This window comes from Tenrec ecaudatus, chromosome 9 (assembly GCF_050624435.1).
Source record: "Tenrec ecaudatus isolate mTenEca1 chromosome 9, mTenEca1.hap1, whole genome shotgun sequence".
Lineage (NCBI taxonomy): Eukaryota > Metazoa > Chordata > Mammalia > Afrosoricida > Tenrecidae > Tenrec > Tenrec ecaudatus.
Window position 1 is genome coordinate 14,321,109 of NC_134538.1, and position 16,214 is coordinate 14,337,322.

Consider the following 16,214-nt stretch of genomic DNA (forward strand, 5'->3'; position numbering starts at 1 on the left):
GACTAATGCTGAATCATTTGGTGACAACCACCAATCAGATTCAAGTCCGTGTTCAAAATGACTATGAGCATAGGGTGTGGGGAGTCATCTGTAGTCTCAGCTACTCCTTTGCCTGACTAAGCAAGTGTTTTAACTTTGGGACCTTTCATTTTGGACATTTTGTGTACCTGTGTTGAGCAACTTTGGCAAAGTATGCTTTCTTGTTCTGAATTCTGTATTTGGCTTACTTCCACTCGATCTCCATTTCTTGGGACTTGCTTTGCATCCTCTTCCTTGACCTGATTTACCAGCTCCTGCAGCCTTACGAATGAAGAGTATTCCCCAAACTAACTTCTGAACTTCGGAAAATCCCGGTGCCATTTTCTTTTTTGCCTAGTCCATTTTTCAAATGACTTGCTCAGCATAAAGATGGATCAATATGCTGAAATGATACAGCCCTCCAGGGTACCAGGTGAGGACCACAGGATAAATGGGATTTGACCTTACGCAGAGATAAGAAGGAATATCTCAGAGGAGGTGTGATTCTGGAGTGTAGATGGGTAAACAGAGGAGGAGAGATATGGTAAAGATTGTTCTAGGGCAGCAAAAGTGCTCATGGAAGGTGATGGGGGCATGGGAGTGCCTGTAGCAACTACCTCTTTTGTATATGTCAGCTCATGGAAAATTCCTGCCTCTTGGGAAGACACGTGTTCTTTTAAAAACACTGGCTTAACTTTCTAGTTTATAGATGTGCAACTCTGGGGTCCAGTACTTTAGCACAGCTGCGACAAGCACAGTGAACGATTACCAGGAATAGCAGGGCTGTGGTGAACTGCCCTGTATCCCAGATATGCTCCTCTTTTCCTCCGCGGTCTCCATCTTCTCTGTAGTCATCACGGCCATCTATGGAACATTTCATAGGAGCCAAGTGTTGCCATCCCTTTGTTATAGAAAAATAGGCCAATGCTCGAGCACTTGGTTGAAACTATAGATGAAAGTGGTGAGGTCAATAAAGCCCAGAGCTCTCTGCCCAGGTTTCCTACATTAGCCATATCCCTTTGGCTCCTTTCCTAGGTAACAATTCTTGAGTATTTCCACATCCAGTCTCCAAAATGATAAAGACAAACAGGGAAGAGAAAATTGAAGTGATTCTTCTAAAACCGTCTTCTTGTTGATGCTTTCTTGGACCCCCAACTTGTCTAGTGGCAATGTTGCATTGCAAAGATAGCTCGCTGCCCTAACATGCACACACATAAAAAACGGACTTTCATTTACAATCTGGGAAACTTTGTCTATGGCACCCTGACATTAGGGATGCCAAATGCATGTTCGCACACTTAAAATTCTGGAAAATTCACATATGGAAGAAAGCTGTTGGATTCCATGGTGCGCATTGTTTCTGAAAGCCATTTAATGTCAGCTCCCCTGTGTACTTACTGACTTGATGGGGAATTGGAGTCCGAGGAATACAATTTGGAAAACGTTAATCTATGCAATGACTACTTCTTCTGCAGCGTCACCATAACCACCTTGGATTGTTCTTGCTTGATTTCTAATTATGAAAAACAAACAAACAAACAAGCAAACAAAAAGCTACTTGACATCAAGTGTGTGTCACATTAGAACTGTGTGTGCTTTACTGGGTTGGCAATGGTCATTTTTAGAAGCAGAGTGGCATGGCTTTCTTCTGAAGAAATTCTGAGTGGGCTTGAAGCTCGACTGCTCCAACTAGCCACCAAGTTAGCTACATATTTGTACTCTGCTTTTTGGCTAAGTGATCCTTTTCCCCACCTCACTTGTAGGGCAAAAATTATGAGGGATGCCTGAATATTTTTCTGAAATATACATTTCCTTTGGAACTTTTACTTCAGTTAGAGTACTCCTTTAAATCTCTGGAGATCCAGTACAGGATTAATCTAAATGAAAAACAAACAAAAAATAAAAAGAAGAAGAAAGAAGAGACCATGAAAGTAGAGATACTTCTTCATCACACTTACTAACCTTTTTTTTTAAAGGACATAGGACTTTGGAATGTATGGCACCGCTGGGTGATGCTGAAACTCCAACCTACTGCTATTCCCTGGGCACATTAACTACTTGTGCCACCTGGGGACCCTGGCATTGTATTGGCATTGCTTAACAGAAATTTATGTCAAAGACCCAGAAACTAACATCTCAAAGGTAAAGTGGTCATGACTTATACTGGTAAATGCCTTCTTCACATAGTTGTGAGGATCAAACTAGTATCCCTTTACAAATGCAATCAGTATAAAACCTGGTGTTGCTCTCCTTCCCTCTTTCTTCCTCTTCTTCCCTCTCCCCTTCTCCCCTTCTCCTCTCCTTTCTCCTTAAATTTACTCTCAGCTCACCTTCTCCTATCTTTCTAACTTTCCTTTCAGTGGCTCTAGTTTTTTTACACCGACTTTTAAAAATCTGTCATTTTGAAACTAACCTGCCCACCATTTTATACACTTTTATTTGTTTTTTTCTCGAGATGAACTTGTCAATAGACTCCAAGACAATATTACTGAGGTTGTTAGTTTATTGAGCCAACCTGGCTGATAAACACATGTGGGGTTAATTGAAGGGTAGAGAGATAAATGGCTCAGTGAGCCTTGCCTTTCTAGTTCTCGGGTCTCTTGCTTTCTGATGGTTGGACCAGGTGCAGCTGCCTTAGCCAGTTCCCTGCTTCAGCGGGCAAGGCTCACTTCCTGCAAGACATCCCTGAGGAGAAGCCCCATGGACCTACCCCGATGCAGCCCTGGGTGCTGGAGCAGCTGTGTAGAAACCCCTGCCAGCACTGAGATGCTAACACATTCACTGACCCAGCTTTCCTCCTGCAGGCGGCATGATCACATGTGTTTTGTGAGATGGAGGAGGACTTTGTGGATTGGTGTTGGCCATATGGGTTAATGTTGGACTTGTGGACTTGGGAAGCATTGGGTTCGGAGTTTTTCTTGATGTGAAAATATGGGAAAAAATCTTATAAGGAAAATGGCTCTTAGGGGAGATTGAGGCAATACCATGCACATAATTCCTTCTTTACATTTTATTTCAGAGCATTGTGGGCCACAAAAAGTTACGTCAGGGGCTGCATGCAGCCTGCCGGCCATCAGTTCAACACCCCTGCTCTATGTCATCCTGTTGCAATTGAATCGGTTCCACATCATGGTGACCCCATATGTAAAAGAATGCAGAATGGACTGGCCATGCTCCATTCTTACTTAATAGGTCTCTTAATCCATTGCATATTTTTGACTTCTGCTACTTTGACTTTAAAAGAGAAAATATGTAGACATGCCTCTGTATAGAATTATACCAACTCAGAATGTTTCATTCATTGGACAAATGTAGATAACATCCAGATAGTGCTGCCCAGAGACATATTCCCATCCATAGAAATATTGTTATTAATACCACAATTTTATGTGGCTGTTGTTGTGGTTAGTTAACACTGACTTGATTCCAATTCATGATGGCTTCCCTGGGTGCAGAGGGCACCTATCCCCAGGGTTCCAACACCGTGATACCTTTGGATTTAGAAAATCTGCCTTGTCTTCTGAAATACCTCTTGGTGGGGTCAAACTGCCAATAGTAGTCAATTAGAAATCAATCACCTAAGCATTTGTGTCACCCAGGGGCTTCATGACTTTATAAGCCTAAGAGAAAAAAAGGCTATTATATTTGAACTTGATGTTGTGCATTTCTTTTAAAGAGCATAGACATCTCTTAGACAACTAGGTGTCCTTGTGTGTCGAGGGTCAATCCATGTTTTCCTTTATGAAACACTTAAGTGTGGAATATGAGAAGTGCAAAAATATCTCCAAATCACACTAAAATTATAATTGTTATTTCCTTGTACTTTAAAAATATTTGGGTAGAGAGCTTATTATCTGACTTAAATATACAACTGACTGAGGAGATATTTTGTATTATGCTCAATAATAGCCAGATGGAACTCTTAAAATAAAATATCATTATGTCTGTAAAAGATGAATTATCCCTATTCTCTATCATATTTCTAGGGAAACAATTACATATTGTGGATCTTTTATGAATAAACAGAAACACTCTCCCACATTGCAAACACCACTGTAGCATTTATATCATTAGAAAATTGGAGTGGCGGTGAGAATTTTTGACTAATTAGGTTTCTTGGATAATAAGAGCTTTTTAATAAGGTACATATCATTTACAATATTGCTAATGAAATGTGAAAGCGATTCAGTACTCAGTAAGATAATGGCTAGCTTGTTTTAATTGTGGACATTTTTTCTTGCCTTCAATGACACAGTCATTATTTCACAGTCACCGCTTATCGTGAAATCCAAGAGGATTAATGGTTTCACTTATACTGGCGAAAATGTTTAAGCTGTCCCGATTATCAGTGCCGTTGGAAAGAATAATGGTTATTTGTCATCTCGTTTAGCAAGAGAATGAATTGTCCCCCAGATACGGATGCCATTAACCCTTTGAGGACAGGGCAATGGAGTTTTCCTGCTGAGCTGGAGAACGTCAAGAGTCAGGAGTGTATGTAGGTGGCTTTCTCATACCTGACCACCTCCAAGAATCGCATCCTCTCCCGGCAAAATGGAAGACAGTTTAACTATACCTGCTATCACAAGCCTCCAACATTTTGCACACCTGAAATGAAAATTAGATAATGACTGACCTATTTTTGTGATCAATGAAGTGATTAAGGAAAATGAGATATCAGGAAAAGGAAGAAAGAAAAAAAGTGCATCATTTTAAATCCTCCTTACCGCCTCTGAAAAAAAAAAAAAAGACGAGGAAATAAATCTGGATTGTTCAAATCAGTCTCTTGTGGGTTCTCACATTTAATTCTAAATTAATTCTAATTCAAATCTTATATCTTAATATATTCCATTCCTCCTTCAAAGTGTCTCATCATACATATTTGACTTACTCCTGAGCATATAATAGCTATGTGAATTTTCTCTATAATTAAAAGATAAAAATTATACTCATAAAAGATGAAGACTGATAAAGACGAATAGTGGTCCATGCCAAAACTTAAGTCTTGGGTATAGGAAAAATAACCCTGTGAAAATGGACTTCTACTATATTATGTTCAATATTTCAGCTCTGGTAAATTATAAAATATATAGTCATGGTATATATACAAGTATGTTCCTTCCACCCCCCAGAAAAGGAAAGCAGGGATTTCATAGTATGCATTTTTCCATCTGGCGAGCATGAAGCAACTTGCTCTGAGTTAGTGCACCAAGTGGCGTCACCTGGAAAGGTTCTCTTTGCTTACAGTGATTTTTTTTTTCTGAAAGCAATGTCACTTGAACCTTGGTGTGTGTGTGTGTGTGTGTGTGTGTGTGTGTGTGTGTGTGATGGTCTATTTAGAATAGAGTGCGACTGTGGAATTTTGTTTCCTGCTTAAGAAAAAATGCCACAAAAACTGTTGTGATGGTAAACATAATTTACAAGAAGAGGGCAATGGCAAAAACTCGAGTGTATGAGTCGTTTTCTCATTTCCAAAAGGTGAAATGTCGCTTGATGACAAACCTCATTTTGGATATCTGACAACTTCCCCAACGGATGATAATGCCAACTCATAATGCATTTGGAGCTCATTCCACCAGGTCAGACTGTTAATCAAGCTCTCTATTTAGATGCTTTGCAAAGATTGTGAAACTGTGTGTGGGTGAAACTGTGTGTGGGTACAGATTTGTGGCAGACAGAGTACTCATTTTGCCACCACAACAATGCACCTGCTCCCATCTCAGTTTGCCCCATTTTGGCAAAAAAAAAACAGCCTGTCCCTCTTGCCGCACACACCTGACTCACTCACCTGACCTCACTCCATGTGACTTCTTTTTGTTTCTGCAATTGAAGAGGGACATGAAACGACAGCAATTTGATGTTAAGAAAAAAAATACGGGAAGTTAAGAACAAATGAGGGAGGTGCTGTCAGCCATCCAAAAAGGTGAGTTTGAAACACACTTCCAAGAATGGAATCACAGATTTGGCAAATGTATTAAGTGTAAATGGAGAGTACTTTGAAGGTGATAAGGTTCTTTTGGCAATAAATAAATAAATAACATTGGGGGAAATTCCATTTTGGGGGGTACCCCCTCGTGTGTGTGGGGAGGGGTAGTTCTGTCAAGAAAATCAGTGTTTATCTTTAGCAGAAGGAACTGAATATATCCCCTTCCAGAGAATGGCATTGGCTGACATGCAATATGATTCTTCTCTCATCAGGTCACCTCTCAGTACCACTAACACGGTTAAGGGCCTTGCCTTGCTGCCTTTACTCTGTCTTGTGTCTGAGATCCAGCATCGCTCTAATTCAGAGTGTGCTTATAAAGTTTATATGCTTTTCACTAGGGCATTTGGGGCTAACCTGGAGGAGAGGATAAGAGGGGAGAAGGCCACAGAAATAAAAGGAGACAAGTGCTATCTTGTTACAGAGAAAACAGAGCCCTGTTTCCTCCAGGGAAGTGGGTGCAGCCCACCCCGGTCTGGCATGTGAGAGCCAGTCTGCCCAGCACCTAGGCAATGAGAAGTCTTTTTCCTGAAGACACTGAGTTATGGAAGCTTCTATTTCTCTCAAAGGCCCCCATTTCAAGAGGAGGCCATCACCTCTTTCAGCAGAGACCCCACACACAAACAGTTCCCTTGATAAAAGTTCTCTTGCTGTGCCCAATATAATCAGGAACAAGTTTCAAAGTGGAGCAGGATGCTTCTAGAAGTAAAGTGTCAGTACTTGCAATGTGAGTAGAAATTACAGTGTTCTACATTATTAGAGAAAAATTGCCTCCTCAGGTGCCTTCCATGCTCAGATTCAGGATGGTAAGTACATGGAGACTTCTAGCATCATCATTTTTGTTATTTGTAATCTATTGCCAAGCTGAAATTTCTCCGAGATGGTAAACAAGACAATTTCTACAGGAGTCCTATGAGGTGTTGCGAAACTACACACACCAGTTGCTTTCGATGTAAGAGGTCAGAGCAAGCAGCTGCTACTAGATGGATAGGACCAGGGGCTGGTGGGGCAGGGGAATAAATAAAACAGGGAAAGACAGGAAGAGCTAAGAAAAGAAATGATGAGAGGAAAATCAACGCAAAATATTCAATGACAAGAGAACTATGGTCCAGACACAGAGCTGCAAAAGTCGCGGAAAAAAAGTGACAGAGGGAAATTAGTGAGCAGATCCAAATGAGAGTTTTGACAGACACCACGAAATTACAATCCTCTCTGCAGATTGGAGCCTTTGTTTCCAAACACTGCTTTTGACTCCCTTCACTTTATTTGGTGAAAAGTGATTCTTGTAAAAAATGAGGCAGAGTGCAGGATTGATGATTGCCTAGTGAGATGGTACAAGCAAAATAACCTATATGAAATTAATTCCTTCCTAATGGAGCTCAGCCCCTTCTCCGTTATAATAAAATGGTAAGATAGACTTTTTCAGTGCGCCAGATGCTTGAAATCACATAAGGATAAGCCCTGATAAAATCTAACTTTTAAATGTAAATGCATAAGGTGAGTACGTAGAAAAGCAAAAATCCCAACCAGAACGTTCTTTAGAGCCCCACAAACAGATGGTGTTGTTAAAGACAGAAGTACACGGGCTCTAGAACCTAAGAAGTTGAGTCACAGGCTTAAAATAAAATTGGTTGAGAGATTTTTCATTAGGATCCCATCAAACCTTGCCTCCTTGCCTCTGTCTGTTTACAATGAATGTGAGTGTGCATCTTTCTAGGTCCTGAGCATGAAAGCTAGTGGTTTGGTTTACATTTCTCTACTCCCTTATTTTTCACTCTTGAACATCTTAGACTTTAATTCAGAAGCACATAAAATAGGCTTCAAAATTCTTGGGGGAAGAGGAGGATTGGTGTTGATTGGAGAAGCAGTGCTTATGTAAATCTAGAAAGGCAATTAATAATGAGGCCCTGGTGGGCTAAGAAATAGCTAATAAACTCAGTGGATAATCTTCTCAGAGTATCTCCGAAGAAAAGTCTGGTGATCTAATACTGCAAAGTTAGCCTTTGAAAAACCTGTTGAGTATAGTTCTACTCTGATTTCGTCGTACCTACTTTGGCCGTATTGTCAGGAGAGGCCAATTCCTGAAGAAAGACCTCAAGCTTGGTCAAGTGGTGGGCAGCAAAACTTTGGAAGGCCCTCAATGAGTTGAACTAACCCAGTTAATGCAATAATGGGCTCGAGCCTAAGAAAAATCATGAGTATGGCCCAGGCCAGTCATGAGGATGGTGCAAGACCAAACAGCTTATCTGTTGCCCATAGGCTTGCTATCCTTCAGAACAGCCTGGATGACATCTAACAACAACAACCTGACCACGTGCGGTGGCTGTGAGTTGGGTCCATTAAGAAAGCATGGTAGAAGAAGGGTTCTTTCATCACAGTGGGAGAAAGTTTAGTCTGAAGAATACCAGTCCTGCATAGGTGCACTGATAGGTCAAGTGAGAGCTTGATTGTATTACATGGCTTCCAGGTTTTATGTTTCTTGTTCATAACCACCTCAGCCATGCCCGCTGGAAACCATGTTCTAATCTCCTTGCATGCACTCTCCTGGAATCTAATCTCCTTGCATGCACTCCCCTGGAATCTGTCTTCCTTACCTCTCCTCCAAAGGGCACCTTTTAAATGGATCTATTTGTGGACGTATATGAGCTTAATTCAGGTGAGAAGGAGTCAAATAAATGTGAGCTCCTAGGTCTTTCATGAAATGATTACTTAAATCATTGTATTTGAATATGATTCCTTGAAACACAAGTTCCTATAAAAAGAATCTCCTACTGTTTGAACATTGAACTTCACAAATCTGCCTCATGTTTTCCTCCCTTAACTACATAGGATATCATATAATATCATACATAATGAGGTAGCTTCAATGTGACTACATTCTGGAGGAGGGTCATCATTTCACCAAAAATAACATCTACTATGATTTGTTAAGCAGAGCTAATGGAAGATCAGGTGACACAAATTCTCACCAGTAATTGACTCACCTGGTTACAGTAATGATTGTTTTAGGGGCAGGAGAGGCCATTATGCAGTGCCCTGTGAAGGGCCATTGGCACTCCCTATTTACCAAAGTTAGCTGTCAATGGGCAATACTATTAGAACACAAAACACTAACCTGTTTCTACTGAATTGGAGAAAGCACTAGATTAATACATTAAGAAAGGGAAAAATATGAAACCATCTCATTCCTACAAGAAATAGAGTTCTTAGTAGAAAATAAGGTGAAAATATTTTGAGGGAAATCGTTGTGTCTTTTCTTGCACTTTATTGAGCACTAAATGGGTGCTCATGAGTTTGGCTTACCAACCCATGCAACAGTTGTACAACAGCACTATTATTGACCCCGCCTTGCCAAACCACCGTGTTTCATCAAATTGCCCTACATGAAATAGCTTGGATGTAATAGAATCTACAGTAGGTTACATGCAAATTGAACCCATAGCCTACCCACTTATCTAAGTACTATTATTTGCCTCTTTTATTGGGAAGAGAAATCATCTCTCACACTTACGAATGGGCGAGACATCAATAAGGAAAAATGGCATGTCTCGATCTTAAATTCTATGTGTATATGCCTCTTCAAAGTAACAGAGTCGGATTAAATTTTAGCTGTTGTTAGAGGCCATTGAGTTGGTTCGGAAACACAGCTACCCCATGTAAGACAGGGCGAAACACCCAGCCTTGCTTCCCACAATGTTTACGTGTTTGTCCATTGTTAGAAAGGACCTACTTTTAATGATAGAATTATATAGAATCAAATGAAAAGGCCTCATTCAAAGGATTTCTCATGAGCTTATCAGTCAAATGAACCTATCAAAGGTTCTTTACCTCTAGAAGCCCACTTTCTTCATCTGTAAATTAAGGAATAAATACCTCTGTATTTAACATCTGTGTTTGACTCCATGCCAACCACAACAAACTCATTACCATCCACTCCATTCAGACTGAAAGTGACCATATAGGACAAGGTAGACCTATTCCTGTGAGTTTTGCAGACTGTAACTCTTACTGGAGTAGAAAGCCTTGTCTTCTCCTGTGGAGTGGCTGGTGACTTCAAACTGCTAATCGTGTGTTCTATGGTTCATAGCCCAACATGCAGCCGGTATGCCACCAGGGCTCCTTTCGGCTCCAAGCTAGTGGTAGCCAGTATTAATGTGATGTCTATTGAAAATCTTGGCTTATATGAACTTTGAGAGATGCGCTCAGCTTTCCCAGATCTCGTGCTAGTCGACATGTCTTTGTTCTATAAACAAAGAAAATATATAGCTAAAATATTAAAATGTTTTTTCAAAGACATTTTGTGTTTTCCAATTTATTTTAATTTCTCAGAAAATTAGGATGAGACATTAGATTTTCGGGTTAAACACAATATTTTCTCCATATTACTTAATTGGTTACAATTTTTACTAGTTATCTTTTTTATCTACCATGAAATACTTTTAAAAAAAAACTTTACTCCGGAAGACACTAAAGCCAAGAGAGATCAAGCCACAAAGACAAACTTGCTCAGTAAATTGATGCCAACGATAAAAAATCATCACTTAAAACATATATTTTGTTCGTCTTTCATTTAATGTCAAAATTGGAGAACGTGGTTATTAAAATATATCAACAAGTCCTCGTGAACGCAAGCATGTCAGAGAGCTGTGCTTTGTAAGGCTGCCAGCCATTAGTTTGTTGGGTATTAGATCACCAGGTCTTTGTCCCTGTACTCCTCAGGAGGGACTTGAACCACCGACCTTTTGATTACCAATCAAGCTCCTTAACCATTCGCAGCAACCTGGATCACCTAAAAATATACCTGCTGTGACAAATTTCATCTTTGCATATTTTTGGATTTCTGCTGGTCAGAATATGGGTGTATTGTGCTTATCTACAACTGACTACTCCACCAAATTGTAGGTTGCTGAAAATACAAAAGAACGCTCAAAAATAGTTGTATTAAAACAATCACTGACACATTATTCATCCTGGGGATCCAGCAATTATTGTGCCCTTCTGAAATCTTCCTCAAGTGAAACATTGAGCAAAGGCGTTAATTCTCAAGTGAGATCACAGATCCCTTCAACTGGGTCCTTTATCTTGAAAGGGGTTCTTGGGGCTCTGTTAAAATTGATGGCTTACACAGGATCTCTCCAGGCCTTGCAGGTTTTGCCAGAAATTTACTTTTCTTTTTCTTTATTTTCCTTTTTATATTAATCATGTTAAAAGTGTACTGGAAACAAGAATCTTAGCAAGACCTCAAGTGGAAAGAAATGGAGAATCAGTAAGGTCACATAGATTTTCTTAAGAGATTGAACAAAGAAAATGGTTTTGTTTTTCCTTTAGTTCATTAATATTAGGTTTATCGTGTTGATCTTGGCATACCACAAATAATCTATAAGTTCTTAGTGTATTGCTATATATATACTTACATATATATGTTTATGTATGTATATGGATGTGTATCTAATCAAATTACACAGAATTAGCATTGCTTCCAGCTACCATGATGATTGATTTACATATTTAGGATTATAAACCTCTGAAACTTTCTGGTATTAATTCCACGTTGATCTTTGGCATTTATTTCCCAAATTTTAATATTGATGCTAGATTATCTATTTCTTCCCAAGATATATAAGAAGTTAGAGTATATTTCTTCATTGCTTTAATTGGTTATTCTCTTACTTTTTCCCTCAGTGCTCTGAATATATATATATAAATATGTAATATTTATATAACATATAAAATAACATTTTATCTTTATTCATTAAGTAAAATGTATTTATTTATTTTCTTTAAAAATCAGTTTATTGGGGGCTCTTACAGCTCTTATAACATTCCATCATCAATTGTATCAAGCATATTTGTACCTATGTTGCCATCATCATTTCCCGAACACTCTTTCTATTTGAGCCCTTGGTTAATTAATAGGCTTTTTAAAAAACATTTTATTAGGGGCTCATACAACTCTTATCACAATCCATACATATACATACATCAATTGTATAAAGCAAATCTGTAAATTCTTTTCCCTAATCATTTTTTCTCCGCTTTTCTTTTTTTTATATTTTATTAGGACCTCATACAACTCTTATCACAATCCATACATATACATACATCAATTGTATAAAGCACATCTGCACATTCCCTGCCCCAATTATTCTCAAAGCATTTGCTCCCCACTTACGCCCTTTGCATCAGGTCCTCTTTTTTCCCCCTCCCTCCCCGCACCCCCCTCCCTCATGTGCCCTTGGTAATTTATACATTGTTGTTTTGTCATATCTTGCCCTATCCAGAGTCTCCCCCCCCCCCTTTTCTGCCATCCATCTCCCAGGGAGGAAGTCACATGTGGATCCTTGTAATCAGTTCCCCCTTTCCAACCCACTCACCCTCCACTCTCCCAGCATCGCCCCTTACACCCTTGGTCCTGAAGGTATCATCCACCCTGGACTCCCTGTGCCTCCAGCCCCCATATGTACCAGTGTACAACCTCTGCCCTATCCAGCCCTGCAAGGTAGAATTCGGATCATGGTAGCTGAGGGGAGGAAGCATCCAGGATCTGGGGGAAAGCTGTGTTCTTCATCGGTACTACCTCGCACCCTGACTGACCCATCTCCTCTCCTAAACCCCTCTATGAGGGGATCTCCAGTGGCCGACACTTGGGCCTTGGGTCTCCACTCTGCACTTCCCCCTTCATTCAATATGGTATATAAATATATATGGTATATATATATATACATACACACATATATATACATACATATACACATACACACGCATATATACATACACACACATATATACACACACACATATATATATATTTTTCATGATGCCTTATATCTGGTCCCACCAGGCAGTGCGATCATGAGGTAATTAATAGGTTTTAATGAATATTATTTTTAAAATAGTGCTGGTTTTAGTAGGACCCTTAAAACCCATCAAGTTTCAAATAGTGATATGGGTGTTGGAGAAACTTTGTGATGTAGTAGTAAGAGATATGTTTTTGTTTAGACAGATCTGAATGCTAAATGATCCAAGACAATTAAATTAACCACCTCAAAATTGTATTGCTTTATGCTGACCATGGTTCAAATCGATGCTCTGGGAAAAGATGAGACTATCTGAGTCGCTGTGAATCAGGTGCTACTCAATGACAATGGATTAGGAGGAACATTACTGAAACCTTCACATTTGCTCTTGGGATTATGTGAAAATGTATGTGCTATGAGCGATTCACGGTAGGAACTCAATCAATGGTGCCAATCTCCTGGTCTATGCTATGTGGGAAATGAATGGGCAAACCAAAGACCTGCTCTTAGCACTCCTATCATTATTCACCAGACCACAATGATGCATAAATTGAAACAATTGAGATATTTTCACACTGGGTGGCTCATAACCAGAACTGTGCTCTGAGTTGTGGGTCAGCAGAAAATTACTGTGGTGTTTAGGAGTGTGTGGAGCCCACACAGCATCTGCTTCCACAGTACCCAAGTCCAGATGGTCTTGTTTTACTGTCACCAGCATAAGCCCTGGACTGCACCATGCGTACGTCTTTTCTCCTCCCACATCCCCACATTAATTGTAAACAAAAAACTAGCTACAGTCAAAATTTTAAAATAGATGTACACATATAGCTATATAATATGATTGCATCCTTTGGAAATACTGCCCCCTAGGTAATCATCCTCCATAACCAATGAAGCTATTGGTGAACGACTTCCCAGTTCTGACTGTGTCACTCTGGCCACATGCGTTCTCTCTTGCGCAGCCACCAGGCTGCAGCCGACATATTATCATTTAGTTCATTGTTCTAGAAAGTGCTCAGAGTTGCAGTGTTTGGAAAGCACCAAGGCACTGTGGTGCAATTCAATTTAGTCAAATATCAGGCATCCGCCTAGTGTAAATGTAATAGGAGTAAGAAACCCGATCCAAGTGCCTACTGATGTAATTGACTCCACAGAGCCAGCCTGTGTCATTAGTCCTATAAACAGTTGCATTTACAACAGTAAAACTGAAAAGCATGGAAATTAAAAGCTGTTAAGATTTTCTCTGGTGTATATTTATCTGTGGAGATATGTGTATACACTCTAAGCATTTTTTAAAAAACTCTTTGGTGAGCTAGCATTCTAGTAATCTGTGTCAGCAATGTCTTATGTACCCAGTGCTGATAACATTTGAAAGGAGTGGAATTAAAGCAGCGAACAGTATAGTGAAGCAGCAATGAAATTATCCAGGGCATGACTTCAGACCTAACATCCAGTGCCTAACAGCAGCCTAGTCTAACAGCGTATAACAGGGGAAGTTATCTGGGGGAATATTGTAAATCATATGGAAGAAAGAGGGGCTTTCAACTCCCATGAAGTGTTACAGTCTCGGAAGGCCATAGGAGCAGTTCTATCCTGTTTTGTAGGTCGCGATAAGCCAGAATTGACTTGGTGGCCATGAGTAAGTAATATACCGTATATACTCAATTATAAGCCAACCGGATTGTAAGCTGAGGTGCCTAATGATTACCTGGGAAACCAGAAAAACTGATTGACTCGATTATAAGCCCAGGGTAGGGAATTCAGGATGTGAATTAACACAGAGACCAGAGGGGAGAGATAGAACACAGCCACAGACACATCCTTACCAGTTCAGCTGCCCACATAAGTGAATCACTACGGGTGCTTCTGTGAATTGGAGCCGTCCATGTCATAGGACGGCTCTGATTGGTTAGATGTGAGTAAACAAACATTCCAAGCCCTGCAGTGTCAGGGGGCCTTTGAATGAACAGTAGAGGAATGGCAATCAGCTGAGAGATGTTACACCTCTCTGGGGTACCACTGACCCATGTATAAGTTGAACACCAGTTTTTCAGCACATTTTTTGTGCTGAAAAACTCGACTTATACACGAGTATATATGGTACTTGTTGTCTAGCTGAATTATGCAGCTTAACTAAGTGTCAGCCTTAAAATTCAAGCTGTGCTGATTTGAAGTATTGCTTCTCTGTGTCTGTCTGAACTGATGGACAGGTATCCCCCCCAATAACGTTTGGCTAATTAGCTGACCCTGTCAAGCAAGCAGAAAGCACACTGTAGAAGTGACCTTTTGTTCCCCACGACCACCTCCACCCCCATTAAAACGAAGCATTGAGCATCCCCTCTGTTCATTGCATGTCAACAACAAAGAAATTTAGTGTCTTTTCATCTCTAGTGATATGCTACTTAACCAACATCGAGTGCCTATATTACAGGGTTACAGGCCAGAGTTCAGAGTTGGTTATAATTCTCATTAAGAGATATGTAAATGAACTGAAGATAAGTGAACCAATCAATATTTCTACCTTAAAATGATTTGATTTGGTAAAGTTGGTTTTAATTGGGGACATGCTGTTATAGAGAGAGCATTTATAGGTTTTCATGACAATAGATAGCAGAAGTCCTCATACGTTACGTGGTCAGTGTCAGGATGTGCTATGACAATTTAGACGGCATAAGATTTTGACATTTCAGGTCTCTCTGGAGTAGACATTCTGCACAGCATTCAGGATTGGCTCCTAAACTTCCAAATCCCATCAGGGACTGATTTGATGCACGCATAGGGAAAAGGAAGGTTGGTGGTCTTTTTATTGTTCTTGTTTTAATTTGCTGTTATTTATAAAAATGCATTAAAAGCCAGGATTTCTGTTATATCATAAACTTTCTATTGGTTCAATGTCCCAATTAGAAATAAGAATTAAGTAAGATTAAGCTTCACCATTGTCCAAAGAGAGGCATAAAACATTCAAAATACTGTTATTTTCCTGGAAATTTATTTTAGGGAAAATCTGTCAATAATATTCAGTCACAAATCCAGAGCCATGTCTACCATGTCTTACCATGTGTTTCCTAGGAATTTTTATATCAAATATTTTCTTAAATAGAATTTCTATAAAGTATGAATCAATATATTTCCATAAACAACTTGATAAAATCTCCCACTCATAACTGCATGAATCCATATTGACAGAGTATAATTATAAAAGAACTACTTTTTAAAAAACAAAGAAACTCATGAGATCCATGTGCTGTACTCATTTGATTTTCAAACCCTAATATTGTAAACACAGGGAGTAAATCAACTCTAATTTTCAATAGTAGCCACATAGATTTAATTTCACAATTTTAGCAGCTACCTTTGTGTCCACTCTGATACGTGACAACCCCATATGTGTCAAAGTAGAACTCTGCTTTCTGGTTGTC

At 39.6% G+C, this 16,214-nt stretch overlaps 1 pseudogene; it reads right to left on the reverse strand.

Moving 5' to 3' along the window:
- LOC142457096 (U4/U6 small nuclear ribonucleoprotein Prp3 pseudogene) overlaps positions 1 to 9,023 on the reverse strand; it is a 30,988-nt pseudogene extending 21,965 nt beyond the window's left edge.
- Positions 9,024 to 16,214: the final 7,191 nt, after the last annotated feature.